This window comes from Cervus elaphus, chromosome 8 (genome assembly GCF_910594005.1).
Source record: "Cervus elaphus chromosome 8, mCerEla1.1, whole genome shotgun sequence".
NCBI lineage: Eukaryota > Metazoa > Chordata > Mammalia > Artiodactyla > Cervidae > Cervus > Cervus elaphus.
In genome coordinates, this window is record NC_057822.1 from 2,969,363 (window position 1) to 2,993,475 (window position 24,113).

Below are 24,113 nucleotides of genomic sequence, written 5' to 3' on the forward strand. Positions count from 1 at the left end.
AACCAACAACGGGAATTACATCCTCTCTTGCTGTTGCCCCGGACGGCACACTTTCCCACTATCGAGCCCAACAGCTGATCACATGAAGAGATACAAATCAGAAGCTTCCGGCCACGAGCGAGGCTTGTGTTTGGGCCGCCATATGGTTCTACTTTGTCTCTTCCCCTTCTCCATTAGTTATTAATGTTGAAAAAAACTGCTCAACCAGAAAGAGAAACTCGAGATGAACCCTTAAAAAAAAAAAAAAAAAAGGCACAAAAGCCAGGCGAGTTCAACTCCATGGATAACCTAATTCATGGCGCCCTGTACCTCAGCTTTTTTTTTTTTTTTTTTTAAATAGGGCCAAATGAACACATTCTGTCTTTTGATCTGCCCGCTGGCTAAGAGCCCGCCACCAGAGAGATAAGAATCGAAAACAGACCCCGCTCGCTGGTCGCACGCTCAGATGGGGAATGCAGCCGAAATCACGGCTGGGCAGAGCGCGGCGGGCTGAGGGGCTGGGGCTCCCTGCCCGCGGCCGGCAGAGGTCTCTGCTTACAACCTGTTCCTTTTTAATCTTTCCAGGGCCCCAAACTTCCCCCGATTCTCCCTAATAAAAATAAGAAAATGAGAGTTTTTAGCGACACACATGCCTGGGGGGTGGCATTCTGAAAAACACCAGTCCCCAAATCAGAGCCAAGTTCAAACCCCTGGTCTGCACTTCCTGGCGGAGTGCACCCTTCCTGAACCTCGGACCTGGGGGCTGCGGCGCCTGCCTCTATGACCTTGAGTACCAGGCGCATGTGAGGCGCCGTGGATTCAGAGGCAGACGACATGGACGGGTGCGGCCCCGCTCGTGCAAAGCGCGCTCCAGCTGCTGGAAACATGCAAGGCAGGAGGACCCACCCCGAGGGCCGAGGGCCATGACGGGAGGGGACTGCAGGACTCAGTGACCTGGGAGGCGGCCTGAGGACCAGGAGTGAAGGAGCAGGGAGGCACTGTGACGGGAGAGCGGAGCCAGCACGGGGCCCGGCGAGGACGCGGAGCAGACCCGCGTCTGGGGGCCGCTGCAGGGCCTCGGCCGGGGGAGCGGAGCCTGTGGGCCCCTTTCAGTGTGACGCCAGCCCTTGCACTATTTTATAAAGCGCCCCCCACATCAGCCTTCCAGGTTTAAGGATGCACTCAAGGACCCATCTGTGAAAGCGGGCCCAGGCGGCCTCCAGAGCCCATGGGAGAGAAGAGACACCCCGCCCCAATCCCCTCCTCAGGATGGAGGACACAAGTCCTCTCACGACTGCCCGGCGGCAGCTCTGTTGCCAGAGTACTCTGGGCCCTGGAAGCCGAATTTCCAAGTGAACTTGCCTCTGCCCACCACGGGGGGCCTGCACCCCTTTCTGTAAGTCCGCGGGGGGGTCTGCTGAGGGAGCAGGGGGACACCCAGGGGTCCTGTTCACCCCAGGAGGCCTCAACCCTGTCACCATGGGATGGGAATGCCCTCGACCGCCTCCTCTGGGGCAAGGCTGGGCCCCCCAGGACTCCACACCCCACCGTGGGTGGGGAGACCAGAGTGCAAGGTCGCTCACACAGCCAGCCAGTGGCAGGAGGTGGGGGACAGGGCCGTGAATCCCAGACTCCAACCCAGGGGTGCCAGAGCCCAGGCCTCGACAGGCAGACATGGCGAGGGGCTGCCGCTCCTAGCACCCCTCCAGGGGGGCTCTGGAGAGAAGAGAGGTGGGGAGGACCTGGGGTCTGCACGGCCCCTGCCTGCCCCCCTCCACTCCTGCCTGCATCGTGGGTCGGGACCACCGAACCACACAGCACGGCCCGACCCCCAGGGCTGCCAGCCCTCCTCGAGTCTCAGGTCCTGACTGTCCCCCAATGAAGCTGTCGAAGGACTCGGAGGGCAATGCTCTTTAAGTGCAAGTTCAGACTGTATTCTTCATCTGAAGACTGTACATTTTGAGAGTGTACTTTTAAGGAGGGCTTCCCAGGAGGCTCAGCAGTAAACAATGTGCCTGCTATGCAGGAGATGCAGGTTCAGTCTCTGGGTTGGGAAGACCCTCTGGAGGAGGAAATGGCAACATACTCCAGTACCTCGGCCTGGGAAATCCCATGGACAGAGGAATCTGGTGGGTTACAGTCCATGGAGTCACAAAAGAGTTGGACACGACTTACTGATTAAACAACACTACCACTTGGAAGGAAAACATGAATTGCACATGACGAGTCTAAGAAGCAACTTCCTGATCTCGGCAACATTACCACGTGTGTGAGCTGCGCCCCCTGGATCCGGGCCCCGGCACGCGTCTGGACCAGCACGCGCTGCCCGCCAGGTTCTGGCACGGAGGGTCTAACCCACGTGCCGCTGCCAGTGTTAGGGAATCGGTTCCGATGAACACGTTTTACTCTGCTCAGAGATCCGTATTTCACATGCCGTTAACGACAGAGCTTTCTCAGCAAACAACAAGCCCGTGCTTCTTCTCTTAGGCAGGTGCCCCAAACCAACCCCGAGATAAATAATAAACAAAGGCAGAATTCCTGGCCTGGGTTTCAGCCACTCATCCCCCAAGGCTTGGCCTCCTGGAAGCTCGCAGCCTGGACTGAGAGGCCAGAAGCGTTTCTCTGAAGGAGGGTCAGAACAAAGAGAAGACAGACTGCACGGAGAAATTAAAACCAGGACACGTGGGCCACCCGGGGGCACACGCGGCTCCTGTTGTCCACGTGTGGCCCCACGCTTCCCGAAGGGGGCGGGCCGGGTGCTCGACGCCTGATTAAATCCACCGTTCCCTGGCCAGCAGTGACCTCATCACCTGTGCGCACAGCGGGGCCGGGGTTTTCCTAAGCTGCTTGCTCCTCTAATGAAGAGCTGGCCCCCAGGGACTGGGTGCAATACTCAAGCACCTTCAAAAAGTCAGAGGTGGAGACTCACCGTGTCCAAAGTTACCTGGACTGCATCCTGAGGGCTGCAGGCAGCAGCTGCAGGTCCGGAGCTGTAGCGCAAGGGGCAGGCACCGCCTCGGCCCTGGGGGCAGCGGGCGGAGGCGCCCCCCACCCAGCCTGGGCCCAGCCTCCTGCCGCAGCCCCGCCCACGAGCCCCCCAGCTGCCCCCCAGCCCATCTCTCGGCCTGGATCATCTGTCCCCCCAGTGCCACCTAGAGAGCCCTGGTTCTCCTCCAAGGTGCCCTTCCACACACACCCAAGGCTTCCTCGGCAACAGTGATCCTGTTACCCATGGTCTGTGGACCATGCCCCTGACGCCCGGACCAGACCCAGCATGGGGCCTCAGATTCAAGGTAGGGGGCTCTTTCCTCAGGGCAGGGAGGTCTGCACGGCCCCGGGCCAAGTGGGACCCTGGCAGAGCTTCCTAAACGTCCAGTCAGTGGGACTGTTCTGAACTGTGCAGAAGCAGGACCACTCGGGGGGAGCGCCGACCCCTCTTTATTTCTTTTTGGCTGCGCTGGGTCTTCAATGCAGCCTGCAGGATCTCCTATCTTCGCTGCGGCTTGTAGGACCTTTTCTGTTGTTGTTGCAACATGCAGGATCTTTAGCTCTGACATGCGGGCTCTTTAGTGGCGGCATGTGGCATCCAGTTTCCTGACCAGGGATCAAACCCAGCCGCCATGAACGGGGAGCTCGGGGTCTTAGCCGCTGGACCACGAGGGAAGTCCTCAAGTTCTGACCTTCTGAAGCCCGCGTCTGTCCCGGTGGGAAGCTCCCCCAGATGTTCCGAGCTAGACCAGGGCCTGGCTGGGTGGGCGAGACGGACACGGGGAGGGCCATGACCTGGGGAGGCGCCACGTCACCGTGACCGAGGGTATCCCGAGTCGGGCGCAGATCAAGCTTCTGCACCCCCTTCCCGGGGGTTGCCAACCGCCCTGTGCCCCCCACGCCACGCAGGTGCCCCCAGGAGCTGCGCCCACAGCCTGCACTGAGCAGGGAAGGCTCCCGAGACAGAGCGGAAAGCTCTTCCCAGGCGGCCCGTGGTCCTGCTTTCTCAGGCTGAGGGTGAGAAAGCATTATTATAGCGCTGGCTGCGTTCTCACAAATCACCTCTGAACTTTCTGGGAAAAAGACCAGGTAAAAATACATGAAAACAACTCATTTACAAGATGGTCTTTTTGCAAAGACAGTGTGATTTCATGGACAGGACAGAGGATCCCTCTGTTTTAGTTTACTGTTTTAATATCATCAGTATTAAAGCGAAGATCCCAACAACAACAAACTTTCTTTTTAAGTGCCTGCTATGCACGGGACACTCTCCTAAGCACAGAATACATACATTCTTCGTCTTATCATGGCAACCCTGTTCAAACCAGCTCATGCCAAACTCTCATTGCTTACAGAGGCGCACAGAGAGGCTGCGGTCGTACAGTTTGGAGGCACCAGAGTCAGAACTCAAGGAAACCCATCACTCCCAGCCCAGGGCCCCTCAGAGAGCCCTGCAGGGCGGCCAGGGAGCTCATGAGCCTCAGAGCCACGCGACCACTGAGTCACACGCCACAGTCCTGGCTCTGCCCACCACACATTCCTTCCAAACTCTCGTGACCACCGACTTCTGAACAACTGGGACAGTGCATCAGCCCACAGGACCCAGCGACGCTGCTGATGCCACGTGTGTGCGCACGCGTGTGTTTGAGAGGCAGTGAGGGCCAGCACTGGTGCGCCACGTTACAGGAGATACACGCGGAAAAGCTGGTGGCGCTTTTTTTTCCCCCTCCCTCAGCACAAAAGTCATCCGGGCTGGCTGGCCACAACATTTCACACTGGATTCCTTCCACGGGATGGATGTCTCAGCAAGGTTTTGTTTTCATTTCACTGAGTCACTCAGAGAAAATGACCGCACACAAAGGGAAGCTGTGACTCTTCCCACTGGGGAAACAGCTCCACTTGGCAGCAACACATGTGTGCCCTGCTGGCCGCGTCTGCCCGGATCAAGAGCACCTCTGTTTTTCCACTTTGGCTCGTTAGGAAGTAAAACTCAAATCCGCCAGATACAATCTGCCTAAGCGTATGAGAGGTGGAATACAGTGTCCCCGGGCTCAAAGTTCTCAGAGGGGAGAGAGCGGGGCACCAGGTGAGGTACTCTGTGCCCTGGAAGGGGGGGTACTGGTGCTACGGACATGTGGGGCATTGACCAGAGCATCTCTGGGGCGGGAGGCGCAGGCGAGGCTGGGGAAGAGGTCTCGAGGGGCTGACGCCTCCACTTGGTTGTAAACTGAAGCCCGCAGATGGGGAGTGGGTCACGGAGAAGCCGGGACTGCTCACCTGGTCGGAGGGGGGCGGCGTGGAGTGTCGGCCACAGAGGGTCACGCGACTCTGTGAAGATGCGGAGAAACCCCTGCACACTTTAAGGGGGCGGGGGTCATAGTGCATGGGTTGTATCTACATAGTCACAGTTATATCTCTTTAAAAAAAAAAAGAGTCAATCGAGAGAATATTCCAGGCAGACAGCACAGGAATACCCAGGGAACTATAAGTTCAGTGAAAATACAAAGGCACCACTTGGGGTTTCCAGTACGTGACCCAAGTTCAGGTTAGTTAAAAAGTGACCCGCAGGCATGAGGCATCACCCTTGGGCAGCAGGGTCACCTTCTCTTCACGTGAGCATCTTCCCAGCTGCTTACTGCCCAGCGCCCTCCTACCTCACAACAGATCAACGCAGCATGTGGCGGGGACGCACGGCCCGGCCTGGCGGCTGGGGCGGGTCTGAGAGAAGCGGGGCTGTGTCACCAGATGAGCCGCAGCTGCCCTGGGCCTCAGGCTCCTCGCCTCGAAAATGGACCCAAGCTGAACAAGGTGGGACTGTGACCCTCCAAGGCAGAGGAGAGGCACTCGGTGGGGGGCGGGGTGCTGGTGGAGACGTGGGGGCGCCGGGTGGTTAAGAGGAAGCGAGGAAGTCTGGGCCCACCTCCATCTGCTTCATTCCAGTTTGGCAAAAGACTGAGTTTGAAAGGAGGGCCCCACTTGCTTTTTAAACGTCTGGAAAAAACCACTTGACTAGATGTTAAGATCCTACAAAATTTCACAGGACGAGACTTAGGTTTACTGACGTACCATCTCTATGACCATTCAGGATATGTGGCTCGGGTGGTAAAGTGCCTGCCTACAATGTGGGAGACCCAGGTTCAATCCCTGGGTCGGGAAGATCTGGAGAAGGAAATGGCAAGCCACTCCAGTACTCTTGCCTGGAAAATCCCATGGACGGAGGAGCCTGGTAGGCTACAGTCCACGAGGTCGCAAAGAGTCGGACACAACTGAGCGACTTCACTTTCACTTTTTAAGAAAAAAAGTGACATTATTAAAAAAAGAAAAAAAAAAGTTTGACATTCTTCCTCAAAACAAAATGTCTACTCAGCAAGGTCCTGGGTGAGACCCCACACTACCAAAGCTAAGCTCTGGGCCTGTCTCCGAGGTGCCCCGTGGGACTGACCCACAACAGGGGAAGGAAGAAAAAGCCTGTGACTGCAGGACACACTTCTCTGAACTCCGGCTCAAACTTAAAGTTCTCAGGAAAGTTCTCTATTTGTAAAACCCAAATCACCCCCCTTCCCTCTCCTAGGAGTGGTTTCCCAGAGCGCCCACCCCCGTCCTACTCCCTAACTGGATGCCCGGCCTGTCCTGCTCCCCAAGGACAGGCCAGCATCCAGGACGTGAAGGACAGCCCCTCACGGATCTCAGGTCCCGCAGGACCCAGTCCCTGGCCGGCTTCAAAGGCGGGGACGCCAGGCCGGGCAGGCCCTGCTCTCCGCAAGGGTGTGACGCTGCCTCCCCAGCCAGACGCGCCCTAAGGGGCGATCCTGGCTCTCTGGCTCCAGGGCCGGTGCCCGCGGCCGGCACCAGGCCTCCTGACGGCCAGCAGGAAGGAGACGCACTCCGCCTCTGCTGGTCCCAGCACCTCCCTCCAACTCACCTGCACCGCGTCTCCCGTCCACCGCGGGCGGGGTCTGACCCAGACGCCTCATCCCTCTTCATGAGGTGCCCTGAGCACAAAGCCCTGCTCCGTCAGGGCCCGCGGCAACAGGGTGCCTGCCACACAGTTCCCGAGACGCTCTTAGGAGCCAGACAGACTCCGATCAGAAACTTCTATCAGGGCAAGGCCACGGCAGGGGTCTTTGGGCGTTTGTGATGACTCAGGCCTCCGGGGCCAGCTGAGAGCCAGGGGAGAGTGCAGCCCCCTGCCAACACCCTGACCCCTACCGAGGCCAGACCCTTCCGATGTCTGTCCCCGACCCTGCGTGACGGCTCGCACTGAGCAGAAGCGCCTGAGGATGCGGCTCTCAGGGTGATTTTACCCAGAGTGAGACCAGAAAGTACGGCAGCCCCTCGCCCAGAGGTTACAGGAGGGCGGCCACCAGCAACCGCGGCTGCCATCTGCCCGCGCCAGTGACACCCAGACTTAACGACCGCAACAAAACCAGCCCAGGGTGTCTGCGCACACAATTCCAGAGAGACTGAAATTTCCTGCACAGAGGCAGAATAAACGCCAAAAAGAAAAAAGAAAAAACCTTCCCCCAAATGAAAGTGGGGGCTTTCACGGAGACGTGCTGAGTGGGGCAAACATTCTGGAAAGAAGGAATTTTAACACAAACACCAGAGGGCAGAGGTGTGAGGCAGAAGAGCTACGCACACAGCCAGGAGGCCCCTTAATTAGGGAAAGGTCTGCAGGGCCTGCGGGGCGCTGGGCAGATCCCCCCGGTCTCCGGAATGGGAAGAATGTGTACAGCGTGGGGTAGTCGACAAGCTCGAATCTGCTGGACACTCTCACCGAGGAGGAGGCACGCGATCCGGTCCCTGGCCGCCTTTCAGGGGTCTGGGGGCCCTTAAAGCAACCGCAGAGGACTATGGGGTCTGGGTCAAGACAGGCTGGACCTTCTCCTTCCTAAGGGTGCCTGGCACAGACAGCACGCACGAAAGCTTTTCTGTCAGGGAGACTTAAGGCAAAAACAGAAGTCAAGGGAAACCACCCCCCCACACCCACCCCAGACCTAGGAACTGTGTTTTTCCTTTGTGTGTATTACATAGCACTCTCACAATTATTTCCAGTGGACTTAAATATCTGCACACAGGCAGATGGTATGCAGTAACATGGGAAAATGGGATCCCCTGCTCCATCAGAGGGAACCCTGGACTCCCGAGGGGCCGGATCGAAGTGGTGGCTCTCCCCAAAGAGCCAATGCCCACGCTGACCCTCTCCTTCCGGGACATGAGGACAATGCAGGTGGCGCTGGGCCACCGGGAACTCAGCTCTGTTGGGGAGGATGCCTTGTGCGAGGGCACCCAGCAGGCGTGAGAAGAGCGACCAGACCTTAAGTGAAGGGTCACGAAGGCAGATCCCTCTCCTCCACCAGAAGCCAAGAGTTCAGGAAAAGACGGAAAGTCAAAAGTTGACTCTGGGGGCCCTCGGGGGCAGCAGCTCTTACTGAATAGAGCTGCGAAGGAGGCCCTCGACAGGGCGCCAGACTGGCAGGATTCAGGACGTCCCGGGTTGCTGTGGGTCAGACAGGTCAGAGGCAGGGGGCGCTGGCAGCTCCGGAAAGCACACGGTCTCAATAGGGCCAGCAAGGCCATGCTTCCCAGAAAGGCATGATGTGGGCAGAGGCAGACGGACACGTGGAGTTACCTTAGAAAAGGGCCCATTTCCTGGCTCCAATCTTAAAAAATCACACAGCATCAACTGATCGTTAGCTTTTCCCTTCTCCACTGAGAACGTCTGAGCAGCGACCAGCAGCTGGCCCTCGGTGAAGCTGGCGTGTGCAGCCATCACCCGCGTGCTGGCAGGGAGCCACGAGGCCTGAGCCGGGGCCCATGCTCAGGGGCTGTACCTGGGGCAGAAATGCGCGGCCCCTGCCCTGGCCGGCCGGCTCCCTTCCTGCTGCCCCACTGGGCCGTGTCCCAGGCGTCACCTACTCTGAGGGGCTTTCCCTGAAACCCACGCACCCAGGGAGGGCCTGGTGCCCCCGGGTGGCACGTGCACAGAACTCTGCCTTGCTCTCCCCCTTGCAGCAGAGCCTCCTGGCCTTCTACTCCCCACCATGAGCACAAGCTCCTTAAGGACACAGAGCTCAGTGCTCCATCGCTGACCCCAGGGCTTCAGCTCCAGCCCTCACAAGCCTTCCCCGGGTGCCCGTCACGCGCCCACCCTGGGGACACGAGGGTGGACACGCTCCCCCTCATCAGAGAGCCGAGAGCACAGGTGAGCTCCGTGGCTGGGGGGAGGGAGGCCAGCGGAGGGCGGCAGGAACACCAGGCTGGGCCTGGAGGCGTGCTCCCAGCGAGGGGACAGCGTGGACAGCGTGGGGCCTGTGGGAGACCCTGGAGCAGGGGGCCTCGGGGCAGGCAGGAGGGGTGGGCGGGGCCAGGTCACGCGTTCTCAGACCGAGACTGCCATCTGGGCTCAACCCTGCCGACAGGCAGGAGTCAGGAAGGGCCGCATGTGGTCAGCACGGCACGTGCAATGGCCCCTCTGGCTGCGGGTGGGGGACCACGGCCACAGAGGGGCTGAGGCTGGCAGGGTCACCGCTGATCCTGGGGGCGGCGGCACAAGAGAGGTTCACTGGACTGCTCCACACGGGGACAGACACCCCTCGGCCGGCAGGCTGGCTGGAGGCGGCGGTGCTTCTTCAAAGTGGCTGCTCTGGGCTCGTGGACCCTGTCCCCACTGGCCTCCGGGGGCCCCGAGCCGCGCCCGGGGTCGCAGGGCCCGCCCCGCCCCGGGGGCTCCGAGCCGCGCCCCGCCCCGCCCCGGGGGCTCCGAGCCGCGCCCCGCCCCGCTCCGGGCGCCCCGCGGTCACACACCTGCCTACCCCACTGTCCTGAGCACGCTGCCCCCTCCTGCCGGCAGAAGGCGCCGTCTCCCAGAACCTGGTGACGCGGGCCTCCCCTCCTAAGGAGGACGCTGGGCAGTCCCGGGCAGAGCCAAGAGCTCAACGGGCCCGTGGGACTGCCCGCCCCTCCATGTGCCGCCTGCTGTCCTCGAGGCCGTGAGGCCTGCCCTGTGGTCACGGCAGCTCGGGGCTCGCCCCTGCCAAGACTAGGGCCGGCGTCCTTCTCCTCCCGGGAAACACGGGGAGGCCGAGGCACAAGAACTCAAGCCGCCTCTCTGAGGTCACCCAGACGCGCAGGGCACGCCCGGAGGCCGCTGAGTCAGGCCCTGGAGTCTTGGAGGCTCGCAGGGACTTCCGCCTGCCCACGGACTGCCAGCGGCTGGGGCCGCCAGCCCTGAGGATGAGGGGCTGCGGTCTCCCGAGTTATGTCAGCTTCACGAGGCACCTCAGTCTCCCTGCATGTCCTGACTTTGGACGACGCAGCGTTGAAAGAGCCTCACATGCCCCCCGCCCCTCGCAGAGCTTGGGGGTGGGTGAGATCACCAGCTTGTTAGGGCTTCCCCAGGGGCGCTACTGGGAAAGAACCCAAGTACCAATGCAGGAGATGTTAAGAATCACAGGTTGGCTCCCTGGGTTGGGAAGATCCTCTGGAGGAGGGCATGGCAACCCACTCCAGTATTCTCGCCTGGAGAATCCCATGGACAGAGGAGCCTGGCGGGCTACAGTCCCGGGGGTCACAGAGACTCAGACACAACTGAAGTGATTTCGTGCACACATGCACACATGCATTAACTGGTATCTATTTAGCACCAACAGGGTGGCCAGGCACCGCGCAGGGTCTGGGGACACAGGTGAGCACTGCTCCATCCCACAGGCGCTTCCAAGCCTGAGGGTCCCCGGTGCTAAGACCACAAGTTCCCAGCACACCATTGACCGCGAGGGCTCTCAGCCGAGCCCTGCCATGTGAGGCAACCTGGAGATGCAGCTTCCCCGACACACGGGGCTGAGAAGGGGAAGCTCCAGTGAACAGGCAGGAAGACGCTGGGAAGGCTGTGGCAGGCAGGCACTGCTGGGGACCTGGGCCACACCCCTGCTCCCAGCCATCGTCCACATACTCAGAGAGACACTCGTGTGAAGTGTGAAGAAAGACCCACTCATGTGGAGGATGAGCTAGTTCTAGCCTGGGGCCAATCTCCTGAAGCGTTCTGTTCCAAACCCAGAGTGTTACTTTAGCTTCCAGTCGCCGGTAATTAAGGGTGCGTGTACATTCCACAAAGAGGGGACGCGGAGACTGACGATAATTAAATCTCTTCTGTGCTCGGCTCTGAGCCCCTCCTCCCGAGTGGCCTGCTGTCAGACACTTACTCCAAAGCCTCCATCTGACGTAACTCCTACCATCTGTAACATCCAGTCTGCCCGTAGCTTGAAGGGCACAGAAGGGAAGAGGCCCAGGAGAGCCCCGAGTCTGGAGTCTCAGAAGAGCCGCTCACACCTCCCCTCCTGTCCCCCAAACACCCGGGGTCTGGTTGGGGACCGTGGGCGGGGGTGGGCACAGTCTGGACGGCCCCTTCGTGAGGCCTCTCACGGGCAGGCTCTGCGCATGCTGTGACTGACAGGGTCTCTAATGAACCTTAATTGTGAGCACGACGGGCCCAGGAAGCCAGCAACAGATGTGGCAAAGGGGCAACCACAAGCCGTCCAACTAATGAATAAGAAGTGTCCAGCCTGATGAGGGCCACTGACCCACAAAGAGAGGAGGGTGGGGTCGCCACTCAGCCCTGTGCCGTTTCTGGCTCTGACTCCTTCCTGCGAGCGCGAGGAAGCCCCCCGCCTGCCATCCCCCAACAGAAAGGCCGGGGCGGTGCGCCACTGGGCACTGCGGGGTGGGGGGGGGGGGCGCGCAGCCGCGGCCTGGACGTGGGGACCACGTGCACGTTACCACGGACAGCTGCCCCTCCGACGGCATCTCGGCTTAGAACTACGGAAGCCCGAACTGGACGCCCGTTCAACGCGGGGAGGTGAAGGCCACACTCTGTGAAGACTGCCCAGCATCCTGCTGGTGCTAACGACCACGACGATATCTGCGTTTAGTCCGCGTCTGCTGGTGACCTGCGCTGACAGGAGAAGGCTCTTCGGGGGAGCTGTGGGGCAGAGCAGGCGGGGAGGGGTGTCTAACCCTGCTGCTTGCTGATCCACCACGAGCCTCCGACCAGCTCAGCAGAGCTTCCAGTTTCTTCATTTGTACAACGGGGCTCTCAACAGTCTGTTCCAACACCATAGTTCAAAGGCATCAACTCTTTAGTGCTCAGCTTTCTTTTTTGTGGTGTTGGAGAAGACTCTTGAGAGTCCCTTGGACGGCAAGGAGATGCAACCAGTCCATTCTAAAGGATATCAGACCTGAATATTCATTGGAAGGACTGATGCTGAAGCTGAAACTGCAGTACTTTGGCCACCTGATGCGAAGAACTGACTCATCTGAAAAGACCCTGATGCTAGGAAAGATTGAAGGTGGGAGGAGAAGGGGACAACAGAGGATGAGATGCTTGGATGGCATCACCAACTCAATGGACATGAGTTTGAGTAAACTGTGGGAGTTGGTGATGGACAGGGAGGCTGGCGTGCTGCGGTTCATGGGGTCGCAAAGAGTCGGACACGACTGAGCGACTGCACTGACTGAAAATGGGGCTAGAGAAGACTGGCTGTGTGGTCAATGGGAAAGGCATCCTGAGCCGCCTCTGGCATCTGACGGTTATCGAGTAAAGCCAGAAGACCAGCGCGGTGTTTATTCACTTGCCCTTGACCACATCACAATTACACCAGCCGGGAGGACCTCGGAACCCCACTCAGGCCCTTGAGGCCAGGCACTGCGCTAGAGCTTTCCACTCGCCATCTCCAGCCATCTCCAGTTCTCAAGATCCCTGTCGTCAGACTCGTCTCCTAGACGGGGAACTCAAGACTCTGAGGACACGCCGCTAAGCTGTAACGGAGACGAGGGTGGAGTGTGGCTGGGCCTTCAGAGTGTACAGCGCTCAACTGACTCACACCCCACTGTTCACACTAGGAGCTGCCCTGAAAACATCTAACCAAGAATTTTACAGAACCCTGACCTCCAAGTATATGCAAAAAAAAAAGGGATACTTTAACCTGGCAAACGGGGGTGTGGGTGGGGCACACGGGTAAGGGAACCACTAAATAACCTGCCTCTAAGAAAAGTGCAAAATAAATGGGCGCTGTTTCCAGCCCACCCCCGAAACTCCACTCCTTGGCTGATGACGCACGCGTGGGGGGTGTGAACAGGCAGGAGTCAGTGAGAGGCTGAAAGAGCCCCCCAGCACGAGCAGCAGCCTCGGGGGGGACTCCGAGGGGCCACCAGCCACACAGCAGAGGACCACTGCTGGCTGCCTGCCAAAGGCCCTCGGGGTGGGACTAGGGGGTCTCAGGCTGGAGAGCAGGTGCCTGGGGTCACACTGGCCGCCTGGACGAGGCAGAGAAAGGTCAGACAGGGGTTCAAGCCAGGGGCAAGAGACAAGCAGTCCTGATGAGCTGCGAGAGCGAAGGGAACGAGAGGCGGGAGAAAGCAGGAGGCCGGAAGCACAAAGGGACCCCGAGGGCTCAGCGCTCACAGCTGGCCTGCCCCGGGGGTCAGATACCATTACAGGTGGGTTCCTGGGCGGCACCCCTGGGGCAGAGGCCACAGGGTCAAATGACCTGGATCCTCCTTGGATGCTGAGATCAACCTTAAAACCCCTCTCTGCCTTGTTGGACAATCCAACTACTGTTGAGGGTTCCCGCCCCCAGGCTTCCAAAGGACTCTCAACGATGACCAACCAGGAGCAGTTACGCGTCCCAGGAACTGGAGCCGGGAGAACGGCTGCCAGAGCAGTGAGGGGGGCGGAAGAAACCTGACCATCCAGGGACCCCCCCCCCAACTCCCAACCATCCAGGGCCCCCCGCTCCCGACCAGGGCAGACGGAGAAGCAAGCGTGCTCTCAGATCACTCCACCTCTGCAGAACGACAAACACTGTTACCAGTCATGAAACCACTCAGCCACGGTCTGACCCTGGCCTCCTCCACGGGCTTTGGAGGTGTGGGCAGCGGTGTTTCCCAGCTTTCTGTGCAGGGACCCCAACATGGGAGCGTGGGGAAGGTGGGGGCAGGGGCCACTGCACCTCCTCCCTTCCAGGCAAGACCAACCAAGGGCGCTGGATCGGAACACCCCCGCACCCTGAAGGTCAAGGCCTGGGCTGTCTCCACCTGTGAAAACAGCCAGGCAGGTTGCTTGGAACGTGAGTGCGCAGCTCCCAGGCAGGCGGAATGCGGAGGTCAGCAAGCGGGTCCAAGGGAGCCAGTGAAGGAAGCAAAAGCCTCAGTGATACTTCTCAAGCACCTGCCTTTCTTGCACACGTCAGCGCTTCATGGAGACTCCCAGGTCCTCACGACGGCCCCAGGAATGCAGGCTCTTACTGCCACCTAGGATCCTGGAAGCAGCTCTGGGGGGTGAAGGAAGCTGCCTGCGGTCTCAGAGCTGGAAGGCGGCCGAGGCGGGCCCCAGGCCTGGCCAGCCTGGCTCTGCCGGATGGCAGGCGGCCAGCGAACATCGCTCGCCTCTCTCCAGAACCACGCTCCGGGGCGGGGCAGGCTACAGATGCACAGAGCTGAGGGACGTCGGGTGCCTCTTCTGCCGGCAGAGGGGGCCCTGATGTGTCCACGGGGATGTTCAATTCCAGGCGACGGAGCCCAGGTGCTCAGCCTGAGACCAGCCAGCTGCCGCGTCAGAGGGGGAGCCGGAGACCCCTGCGGGTCACAGGGCGAGCTGGCGGCCCCCAAAGGCGCAGCGCAGGCCTCTGGACAGCCAACAGGGCTTGCCCCACGGCCGCCGCGCTGTCTCCCTCCCACCGAACCAATTCAACAACAAGGAGAGCCACGAGGCTGCACCACAGGCTTGTGAAAGCTTCAAACATCACACGCAGGGCCGCTGCCCCAAAGGATCTAGAATCCAGGCCATCTCCCACGTTGGAGAAGGGGCTGGCAACCCACTCCAGTGTTCTTGCCTGGAGAATCCCATGGACAGAGGAGCCTGGCGGGCTACAGTCCACGGGGTGGCAAAGAGCCGGACACGACTGACCGACTAAGTGTACGTTACGAACCTTTCCAGGAAACCCGCGTTCTCCACAGGGGCTGCGTGACAGTAAGTTGGAGAAATGGTGGGCTAAAGGAGTACGGGCTTTTCTTTCTCCATCTGTAGGACTTCTCAGAACCTTTAAACGTGGCGATATGGAGAAGCTTCCAGAAGGTAGTTAAGAGTTCTCACTGCCGGGGGCGACAGGGCGCGGCACCGCAGGACCCCGGGCCGCCTGGGCTCACGGCCTGGCGCCTCCGCCACCACCCGCCGACCCGGACGCACTGCCGAAGCCCTGCTGCCGCTTCCCCCAGGTGGGGACGAGGAAAGCAGCAACCTCAGGAGAGGCTTTCTGCAGAGTTAAGAAGATACATTCTCTGCCAGAAGCTACAAGCTATCTCTGAGTCTGTCCTCCACCTTTTAACGTCACTTTGTTTAAACTTTAAAATTAAATTTGCACATTTCAAGCCTGTCACACTGGCATGAGCTTCCACACCTGGTGAAGGCCTTCCCCCCACTCCCAACACCAAGTATTGCTGCTGTTTTCCCCCCGGTCCTCTCATGTTCATTTAATATTTGTTCCTTAGCCCATCAGGAGGGTGAGGACGCGCTGTGTAAGAGATATTTAGCTTGTTGTCCTTCAAAACGATTAGCTGTTCCAGCAATTTTATCGAACGATCAATTTGTTTCTCGCAGTGAAGCACAACCATCGCTCGTAACACACCCTAAGTCCCCACGTCCCGGGGCCTGTGCTGAGCTCTGAGCCGCCTCTGCTCTGGCCTTGCTGCCGGCCCGTGAGCACGCGGCCCACCTGCCTCGAGGGGCGCCCGCTCCGGGGGGCCATGCGGTCCCACTGTCAGCCCTGGGGTCTTGCCCTGCCGTCCCCCGGCGTCATTTACACTCGAAGCGCTTTATGCCAGTGTGGACGCTGACTTTGGTACCTTCGATTTAAAAGCAGTCACTTTACTGACCTGTCCCTTTAGTTCCTGGAGGGCAAGAATTTGCTTTTCCTAAAAATTTTAGATTTGTTTTAGTAACTGAAAGAACAGGGTCAGACTATTTGGGTTTGGGCAGGATGTACATAGTGCTGCGTGTGTGTGTGTGTGTGTGTTGGGGTGGGGGCGTCTGCCATAAACATGTCCACCTTGGCACAGCTGTGTGTCTATCTGCGTGTGTGTGTGTGTGTTGGGGTGGGGGCATCTCCTAAGAAGGGTTCACCTTGGCACAGCTGTGTGTGTGGGGGGGGGTCTATCTGTGTGTGTGTCTGTGTATCTGTGCCGGGGTAGGGGCGTCTAAGAAAGTGTGCGCCTTAGCGCAGCTATGTGTGTGCATGTCTGTCTGTGTGTGCGCTGTGATGAGGGCATCTCCTATAGAAGCGTCCACCTTGGTGCAGTGGGCCCCGCAGCCAGCCCAGGCAGAATGGGGCAGCAGTTTCCTTGTGTTGTGTGTGTGTGTATCTATGTGTGTGTGTCTGTGTGTGTGTGTCTGTGTGTGTTTGTGTACTGTGGGCACAGCGGCCCCACAGCCAGCCCAGGCAGAATGGGGCAGCAGTTTCCTTGCTCATCCAAGCCTGCAGGGCCTTCACAGCAGAAGATAGATTCTAACGGTCTTTTTTTCCTGAGGTCCTTACAAGTTCCGTGGTGACTATCCGCCCCCATCACAAGTATCTTTTACACACTGGAGTCAACAGCGGGGCCTGACTCTGCCGTCCCTGTGGCCACGGCTCAGGCCCCGGGCTCAGGGCGCTGAGACGCTCTCGGTTTCGTCTGTAAAAGGCGGTCCCCTCCCACCTGCTTCACAGAGAGGCTGTGAAACGAAACGCGTAACGGGGAGACACATTAACAACGAGGCCCTTCCATCAGGGCTCCTGACACTTGATGGATCTCCACTGTGGCAATTTATTTTCCTCTGTCATCGCTGAAAAAGATCTTATGATGAATGAAAAGAGGGGAGTCAAATTCTCAATCTGAGACCAAACCAAAAAAATTTCCATCTTGCACTTTATAATCTAACAAAGCATACTACCAGGAGGCTGACACCAAAGCGGACGGGAGATTGCTACCTTTCAAGTCACTCAGCTCTGGAGGATTTCAAGCCCGTGGCCACAGCGGGAAACCTCCTTGACTGTTCCAGGATGCTGAGGACCAGAGGGACACATCCCTGGAGTCTGCTCCTGAGCTCAGACCCCTCTGCTCCCCACGAACACGCCCACAAGCAAGCACGGGACCTCGTGCTTTTCTCCTTCAACTGGTTTCAAGTTTTAAGGGTCTGGACTGCTTGGTCAGGAGGCAATCCAGGCCATCCTGCACTGGATCAAACGAGGGTCTGTGAGTCTGCATGTAACAGAACTCATCAGAATTCCAAGCAACTTCCAGCCATCTCTATGGGGGGATCAGAGGAGTGCCCCTAGGAAGCCCCATTTCCTCTTCCTAAGCAGATCACGCCATTTCATCCTTGCTTAGCAGGCTGCCACCCTGACATCAATCACCATCAGGTGGTGGGGTCCTCGACTTGGCGACAGGTTGGGGTCGTGAAAGGCCACCTCCACCCCCGTCTGGAGGGGCGCCCCGGGTGGGGAACAGAGGGCCAATCCGGCACCCAGAGTCCGGGGTCTGCCTTCTCCCTCAGCCTTGCTTTCGTCACTACAGCTGCAGGCCATTCAACGAGCGAAAAACACTCGCATGAAAAGGCTCACCACAACTTTCCAAGGAATGGAGTTCATTAAAATCCTGCTGGAGGCCCTTGGCTGGAATGCTTTTTCCCCTCGTAAAACAGAACTGCAGCACCAGTCGCCTGTAGCAGAGCTCACGGGAAGCTCAGAAACATCAGGCTGTGGAGGGGTCCCTGCAAGAGCACCGGCTCTTCCGTTCTTTCCCCAGGGCCGGCTCCAGAGACAGCACCCGGCTGGGGAGAGAACGCTTCCTACAGACCCCATGACACGTGCGAGAGTGGAAGCCCAGTGCCCTCACCTCCGACAGAAACCCACCAGGAGCTTGGCCAGGCACCAGTGGAGGCTGCCTCCCTGCCTCCTCCTTGCCTGCAGGGCTACAGAGCCCTGGCTCCAGGGTGCAAAGCCCCCTCCCCTCGGCTCCCGGGGGTACCCCAACTGCAGGGGAACCTACATGTGGTGGGGAGGCCCAGCCACAAGGCCCAGCCGAGCATCTCCTCGTGGGGTGTCCTACTTCCCGGAGCACCAACTGGACTCAAGAATTTGGTGAAGAAAGCATTCTTTTTATGTTAAAACGTCTTGCATGTGGGCAAGTTATGAACTGGAATGCAAATTTTTTTTTTTTAAAAAAAGACAAAACTAAATTCTCTGCTAGAGGCGGCCACTTTTGGCTTTGCCCCCCAAACTCCAGAGGTGTGTGAACATTTGTCTCCTCAGGGATACTCTGTCGGGGAAACTTTGGGGAAGAACCTAAGGCACGCTGAGAGGCGGGGGGAGAGGTGGTCCCGGCGAGGGGGAAGAGAGTGCCAAGCATCCTGAAGAGCCAGGACCGCCGTTACTCAGCAGCAAAGGCAAACGACCGTGCCTCCCGGGGTGCGTGAGCGACAGGGAGCGGAGCTGGCGCAGCCAAGCCGTCCTCCTCCCAGAAAACCTCCGAGTTCCTCATTAAGCGTCGGCGCCGCGGAGCCAGGCCTTTCGGCTTGCACCCGCAGCACCCAGAATGGTGTCTGGCACCCAGGATGTCAGACGCTTACAGGAAGAACTCGGTTCCGCAACTCGGGACAGGCGTCCTCGGAGCTGATCAGCTGGTCAAGTCCAAAGGGGCGAGAAACTCCATCCAAAACCGTCCCTCAGCTCTCGGGTCCCTGCGTGTTTCCCTCCCCGTGACAGAGGAGCTGAGGGCACACTTCTTCCCGAGCTGTGCAGTGTCAGCTTCGCAGGGAGTGCTCGGGAAACGCTGACTGAACCCACTCCCCCTTCACCTACTAGGTCTAAGACCGCTTCAGAAAGAAGACGTGTTTAAATGCCGTCTTTGAAAGAAAGGAGGAAAGCATGCTGGCGCGAGACTGTTTTAAACAGTGACAACCACGGGGAACCCGGGGAGGCCTGGGCAGCCTTGGCCACAGATGGAGCAGATCACGCCTGGCCTTAAGGGTCCCAAAGGTGGCTCAGCTTCATCTCCTGGGGACAGAACTGAGTTTGATGCTCTCACGACACGCAGCTATCACTGAGAAAACCATTTCCAGATTTCACGGGTTCAACTATTAAAGACTGAAAACTAACAAAGTGTAGCAGAGGTCGGATAGATAATCAGTGATATTAATGACTGTTATATAACAAGAGTAGCCTCAGTTTTAATCACAGAGGTGTGAGAGCTTGGCTCAGGGTCCTGGCCAACACAAGCTGCAGGTCTCCACCCTCTGGCTCAGGAGGCACGCCCTGTGCAGGCCAGCCTTCTCATCTGCCGAGGGCGATCTTCCCGCGGACCTCGCGTGTCTGCAGGTGGCCCGTTTCTGGGAGCTGCTCGAACTGTAGGTACTGCTGAGGCTGCCCTTCTATTTCTGGAGGGCAGTTCTGGCTGCTAAAAAGAAATATGCTGAAATGAAAACCGATCAAGTTCTCAACTCCCTGGTCAGAGCATCGGGCCCTTGTACCTCTAACTCAGAGACCGAGCGGGGATGGCTTGGGTGCTTTAACCCCTCCCTGGAGTAAATAAAGTCTGGGGACACCCAAGAGCTGGACCTTTGGGTGACGATAAGCAAAGGAGGGAGAAGGAATTAAAAAATGAAGCGACCGACATTTGCAAGCAAAGACGTTCCTGCTTGGTTACAGATTTAGGTCTATTTTTGGTTTGCTCTTAAAAAGGCAAAGGACGGCTAGCCTGCTGGGTGCCCATTTGCAGAAACAAACTCCTTCCTCAGCTCAGGGCTCAAAATACACCCCAGTGGAGAGGTCTCGGCTCTTGCTGCCAGTGTGCAGAGGAAAGCCACAGAAGGTCAAAGTTGAGGAAGCCGAGGGAGCATCTTAACGGCATGTGATTCTTGGCCCACATGGACCTGCGGGTATTTCTGAAACAGCTTAACCATGGCTTTCGGCTGGCTTCACTCGCGCACAATGGGATTAATATGTAATAAAATGATGCTCTGGCCATCTGCAAAGGAAGGTCATTTCCCACCAATCAGAGCACGTATCATAATCCCAGGCAGCAAAAGCTCTGACGGTGGAAAGAAAAAAGCAAACCAACCTGGCATGATAAATCGGGCTGCCTTGGCCCAAAGCTGCCAGGCACCCTCCACATGTCTTTTTAATGCTGCTTGGGAATCGGGCCGCCGGTGGACCGGATGGATTCCAGTACTTCCCTGGCTCCGACATCTAAGTGAGGCCATTCCCTCCATGGGCAGTGCTGGCAAATCCCAGCATTCGGCCTTAAGAGCTGGAGGCTTTTCTTGAAAACAGCACCACCTCCCTGTCATTACTGGCGGCAGGTGAGCCGGAGAGGAAGGGCTGTGATGAGCGCCGGGCCGGGCCGGGATCTGGGATCTGCCTGATCCCAGATTACAGGGAACAAAGGCCTGGACACAAGGCTTCTAGACGGGCTCAAGACAGGGCGAGTCTCCTCAAATTACCGCTTTGAGGAGGAACTGAAACTGCAAGTGAACTTCAGGGCCATGGCGCTGCACCCAGCACAGAGTGACTAATAAGAATGAAGGAATTCTGCTCGTCCAGTTAGAAAGAAAAAACAAAAACACAGAACAACACAGACAGGCCTGTCCCGCCCAGGAAAACGGAAGGAAAACAGCAGTGACAGAAGGTGAACATCCATGGAAGCGACTTCCAGGACCTGCAAAACCTGCCCAAATGCCGAATCCATCACAGTGCACAGCAGGGGCCTCGGCCGTGTTTCTGAAGCACGTCAATAGGGTTTTAACGAGGCATGCCTCATCAGACCCTAATTCAGTGCACGGTCAGGCTCCATTTCCATTTCGACACTCATCATACTTCAAACTAAAAAAGGGTGGAGGGACTTCCTTGGAGGTCCAGTGCTGGAGCCTTCACCTTCCACCGCAGGAGGTCGGGGGCGGGTTCGACCCCTGGTCGGGGAGCTAGGATCCCACATGCCTTGAAGCCAAAAGACCAAAGCACAAAACAGAAGCAGTGTTGTAACAAATAGGTGAAGACTTAAAAAATGGTGCATGTTTAAAAAAAAAATTTATTTTTAAAAATAAAAGGCTGGCCCCTCACAGCTGGGCGAGGGGACAGAGGCGCCTCACCAGTGCCCAGTTAAGCAGTGGACCAGAGCAAGCTGTGTATCCCAAGTGGCCAGCCTGTAGAGAACAGTCTTCAAGTTTCTGGCTGTTTTTAATTACGTGGACTTTAAATGATTTTCCATAATACAGTCTATGTTTTAAATGTTGTAGATTAGTAATTATTTAACATTTCCCCCGTAAACAGGTAAGACAGACAGACAAGGAAGAAGCACCACGTTAAATCTGTGGCTCTGATATGAAGTAAAGGCACCCAGCACCACCCTGCTTCTTCCTCAGAGTTTAAGTCATCCAACAAAGGAGAAGCGGTCCCGTGTACATTAGAGGGGTGTTGTGAAAATCAGCGCATGCATGCATCAACAGTGTCTGACTCTTTGAGACCCACAGATTGTAGTCCTCCAGGCTCCTCTGTCCGTGGAATTTTCCAGGCAAGAATACTGGGCTGGGTTGCCATTTTCCTCCTCCAGGGTGCCTTCTTGACGAGGGACTAGAACCTGCATCCACAGGGTCTCCTGCACTGTAGGTGAATTCTTCACCTGCTGAGCCACCAGGAAGCCCAGGCATAATGTGAACGCAGACATAAAGAGGCCAACGAGACATCTCATGACGCTACTGAAAAGCTTAGTGAAGAACCAGGTATTACGATATACAGTTACGAGTTCACAAACAGTTGGAATACACTCAAGTCGCTTGCTCAGATGACGAAAGCTTACGATCTCTAAGGTTTGGCTGAGGGATCATTCCCAGAGGTTTGAATTTTAAAACTGCCCCTTTTCTCTTTGGAAAATTAGATGAAATAACACAACCAGTATCCAGCTCAGCCCTGGGGACGCGGACGTGCTCACCGAACGTTAGCTGCTGGCCCCCCGCCTCTGTCCCCTCTCCAGTCACACCCCACAGACAACGCTGCAGGTGGGGGAACAGTGGCCCCTGACCGCGCCCTCTGGGTGCCGCTTCCTCCCCGTGGCCCAGCAGGGGCCTCACAGTGCGGGACCTCACCTGGGCCTCAGCGCCCTCTGCAAACGAACCCCCAGGCGGGGCGTCACCCAGCCAAGGTGAAGGGTGGCGCATGACTCACTCTTTCATTCACCATCAACGCTGCGATTTCCCTGCTGAGCCCAGGGAGAACTGGTCTATGTGGCTCAGGAACCCACTGACCAGGTTTCCACCAAAGCGGCTACACACTCATCTCTGCGACAGGGACGGGGGCGTCAGCGCGACAGGACACAGCTGGAGGAAAACACTTCAGTTGCCATAAGAACAAAACAGCCTGCGGAACACCACGGAGACTCTACTGAGAAAACAATCTGCTCATCATTTCTGACTTCTATGTTTGGTCTGTTTCTAAAACACAGTAATAACTACATTGGCAAGCTGAATCGACACGCAGCCGGGCACGCCGTGACGCTCAGCGGAGGAGCAGCAGTGTGGCCTCCGGGCTGACCAGCTGAGAGGCCCGGTCCTACCCGTGGCTTCTGCCCACCCCCGGCCACAGCTGGCCAGTTAGACCTCTCCAAGGAAAACAGGCCATGCGGCACGGCCCAGCCTGCCTCGTGTGCTGTGACCCGACGGGGCTGCTGAGTTAACTGAGGCCACGCCAGAGAAAGCGCTCGGGACAACGCACCGCCCACGAGGGACAGGACGTGGGGTGACGGTGACGATGCCACGTCAAATCCAAGCCCCCCGATGACTTCCAAGGACACCTCCTACCCATCCAACTTCATGTTTCACCACTTCCCAACAAAGACCGTTTCTCTGACTCACATTTCACACGCCCATCCAATGTCTGAGCCAATGTTTAAAAATTAGCATCTTTCACATAGAACTTCCCAATGTACGGCACTCCCAGAGAAATCTGAAAACAAGCCCCAGAGAATCAGAGCTCCCAGGGCAAGAAGCAAAGGGCGCGCTGGCCAGACCTCGTCTGTACACGAAGGCCACCCTGACCAGGTGCCGGGTGTGGGACCCCCGATGCCAAGCACACGGTGGGTTTGCGTGCATTGCAATCCAGGCTTCTGTCCTTTCACACTCATCTGAAATGACTCACTGCCCGGCCAGGACCTGCCACCGTTTCTGGCTACCTTTTCCCCGTTTCCATCACAAGCACCTGGAATGGGCTTCCTCATCACAGCTCTCTTCCTGGAGAACGTTTCTCCTCCTTCCTTCCTGAATTATTACACAGAAGAGGTAGCAAGCTCACAGTTCCACCCAGCAGCTTGCCTCTGTCCACACAGCTGCCTTTCTCTTGGGGTCTATGTCTCTATAAACTGACAAACAGCTGCACAATGGGCCTTGCGGACTGCTGGCAAGAGTTTTATCTGTGAGTGACCTGAGTCTCCTGCAATAATGTTCTTCCCTAGTAAAACTGTTCTGAATGCACACAATGGAGCTAAATATATCACTACAGCGTATGAACAAGTTTTAAAGCTACTATCTTTAAAAGACATCTAACTGATGAACAACAGCTGGCAACTGATCACCCCTCTGAGAAGCTGGGGGACACTGACAGGAACAGAGGCTGATCGGGGTGCGCTCAGGTTGCCACCCGGGGCCAGAACCCGCCGGCCAAGTGATCCAGCAACTCAGCTGGCTCTTGATCTTATTTGACTTCTTTTCATGATTTCTCACAGGTTTATAGGTTTTTTTGAATACTTTGAACATTTTCAAATAACATTATGGTGCCAGTGAATCTCTGGCATCATTTTGAGACCAGTCATTCCATGAATGTATATATACATGAATAAACAAATACTTTTAAAAAAAATAAACATATTTAATTACCTTGAAATCTCATTATAAAATCATCATTTTGTGATATCTCAGTTAACTATATACATATAATATTTTAAAAATAGTTTTACTAATCAAAGAAGAAATCTAAATAGAATTGCATTCCACTCCAATCAATACTGTCAGAAAATCCCCAAAAGTTTCCACAGTGAAGTCATTTTTTATGATCTGGTGTTGAAATTGCATT

The 24,113-nt window shown here is 57.2% G+C and overlaps 1 protein-coding gene across 4 annotated transcripts in view; it reads right to left on the reverse strand.

Annotated features, from left to right (window-relative positions):
- Positions 1 to 24,113, reverse strand: part of CAPZB (capping actin protein of muscle Z-line subunit beta) — a 138,261-nt gene that overhangs the window by 46,984 nt on the left and 67,164 nt on the right. The gene's annotated exons all lie outside the window — the stretch shown is intronic.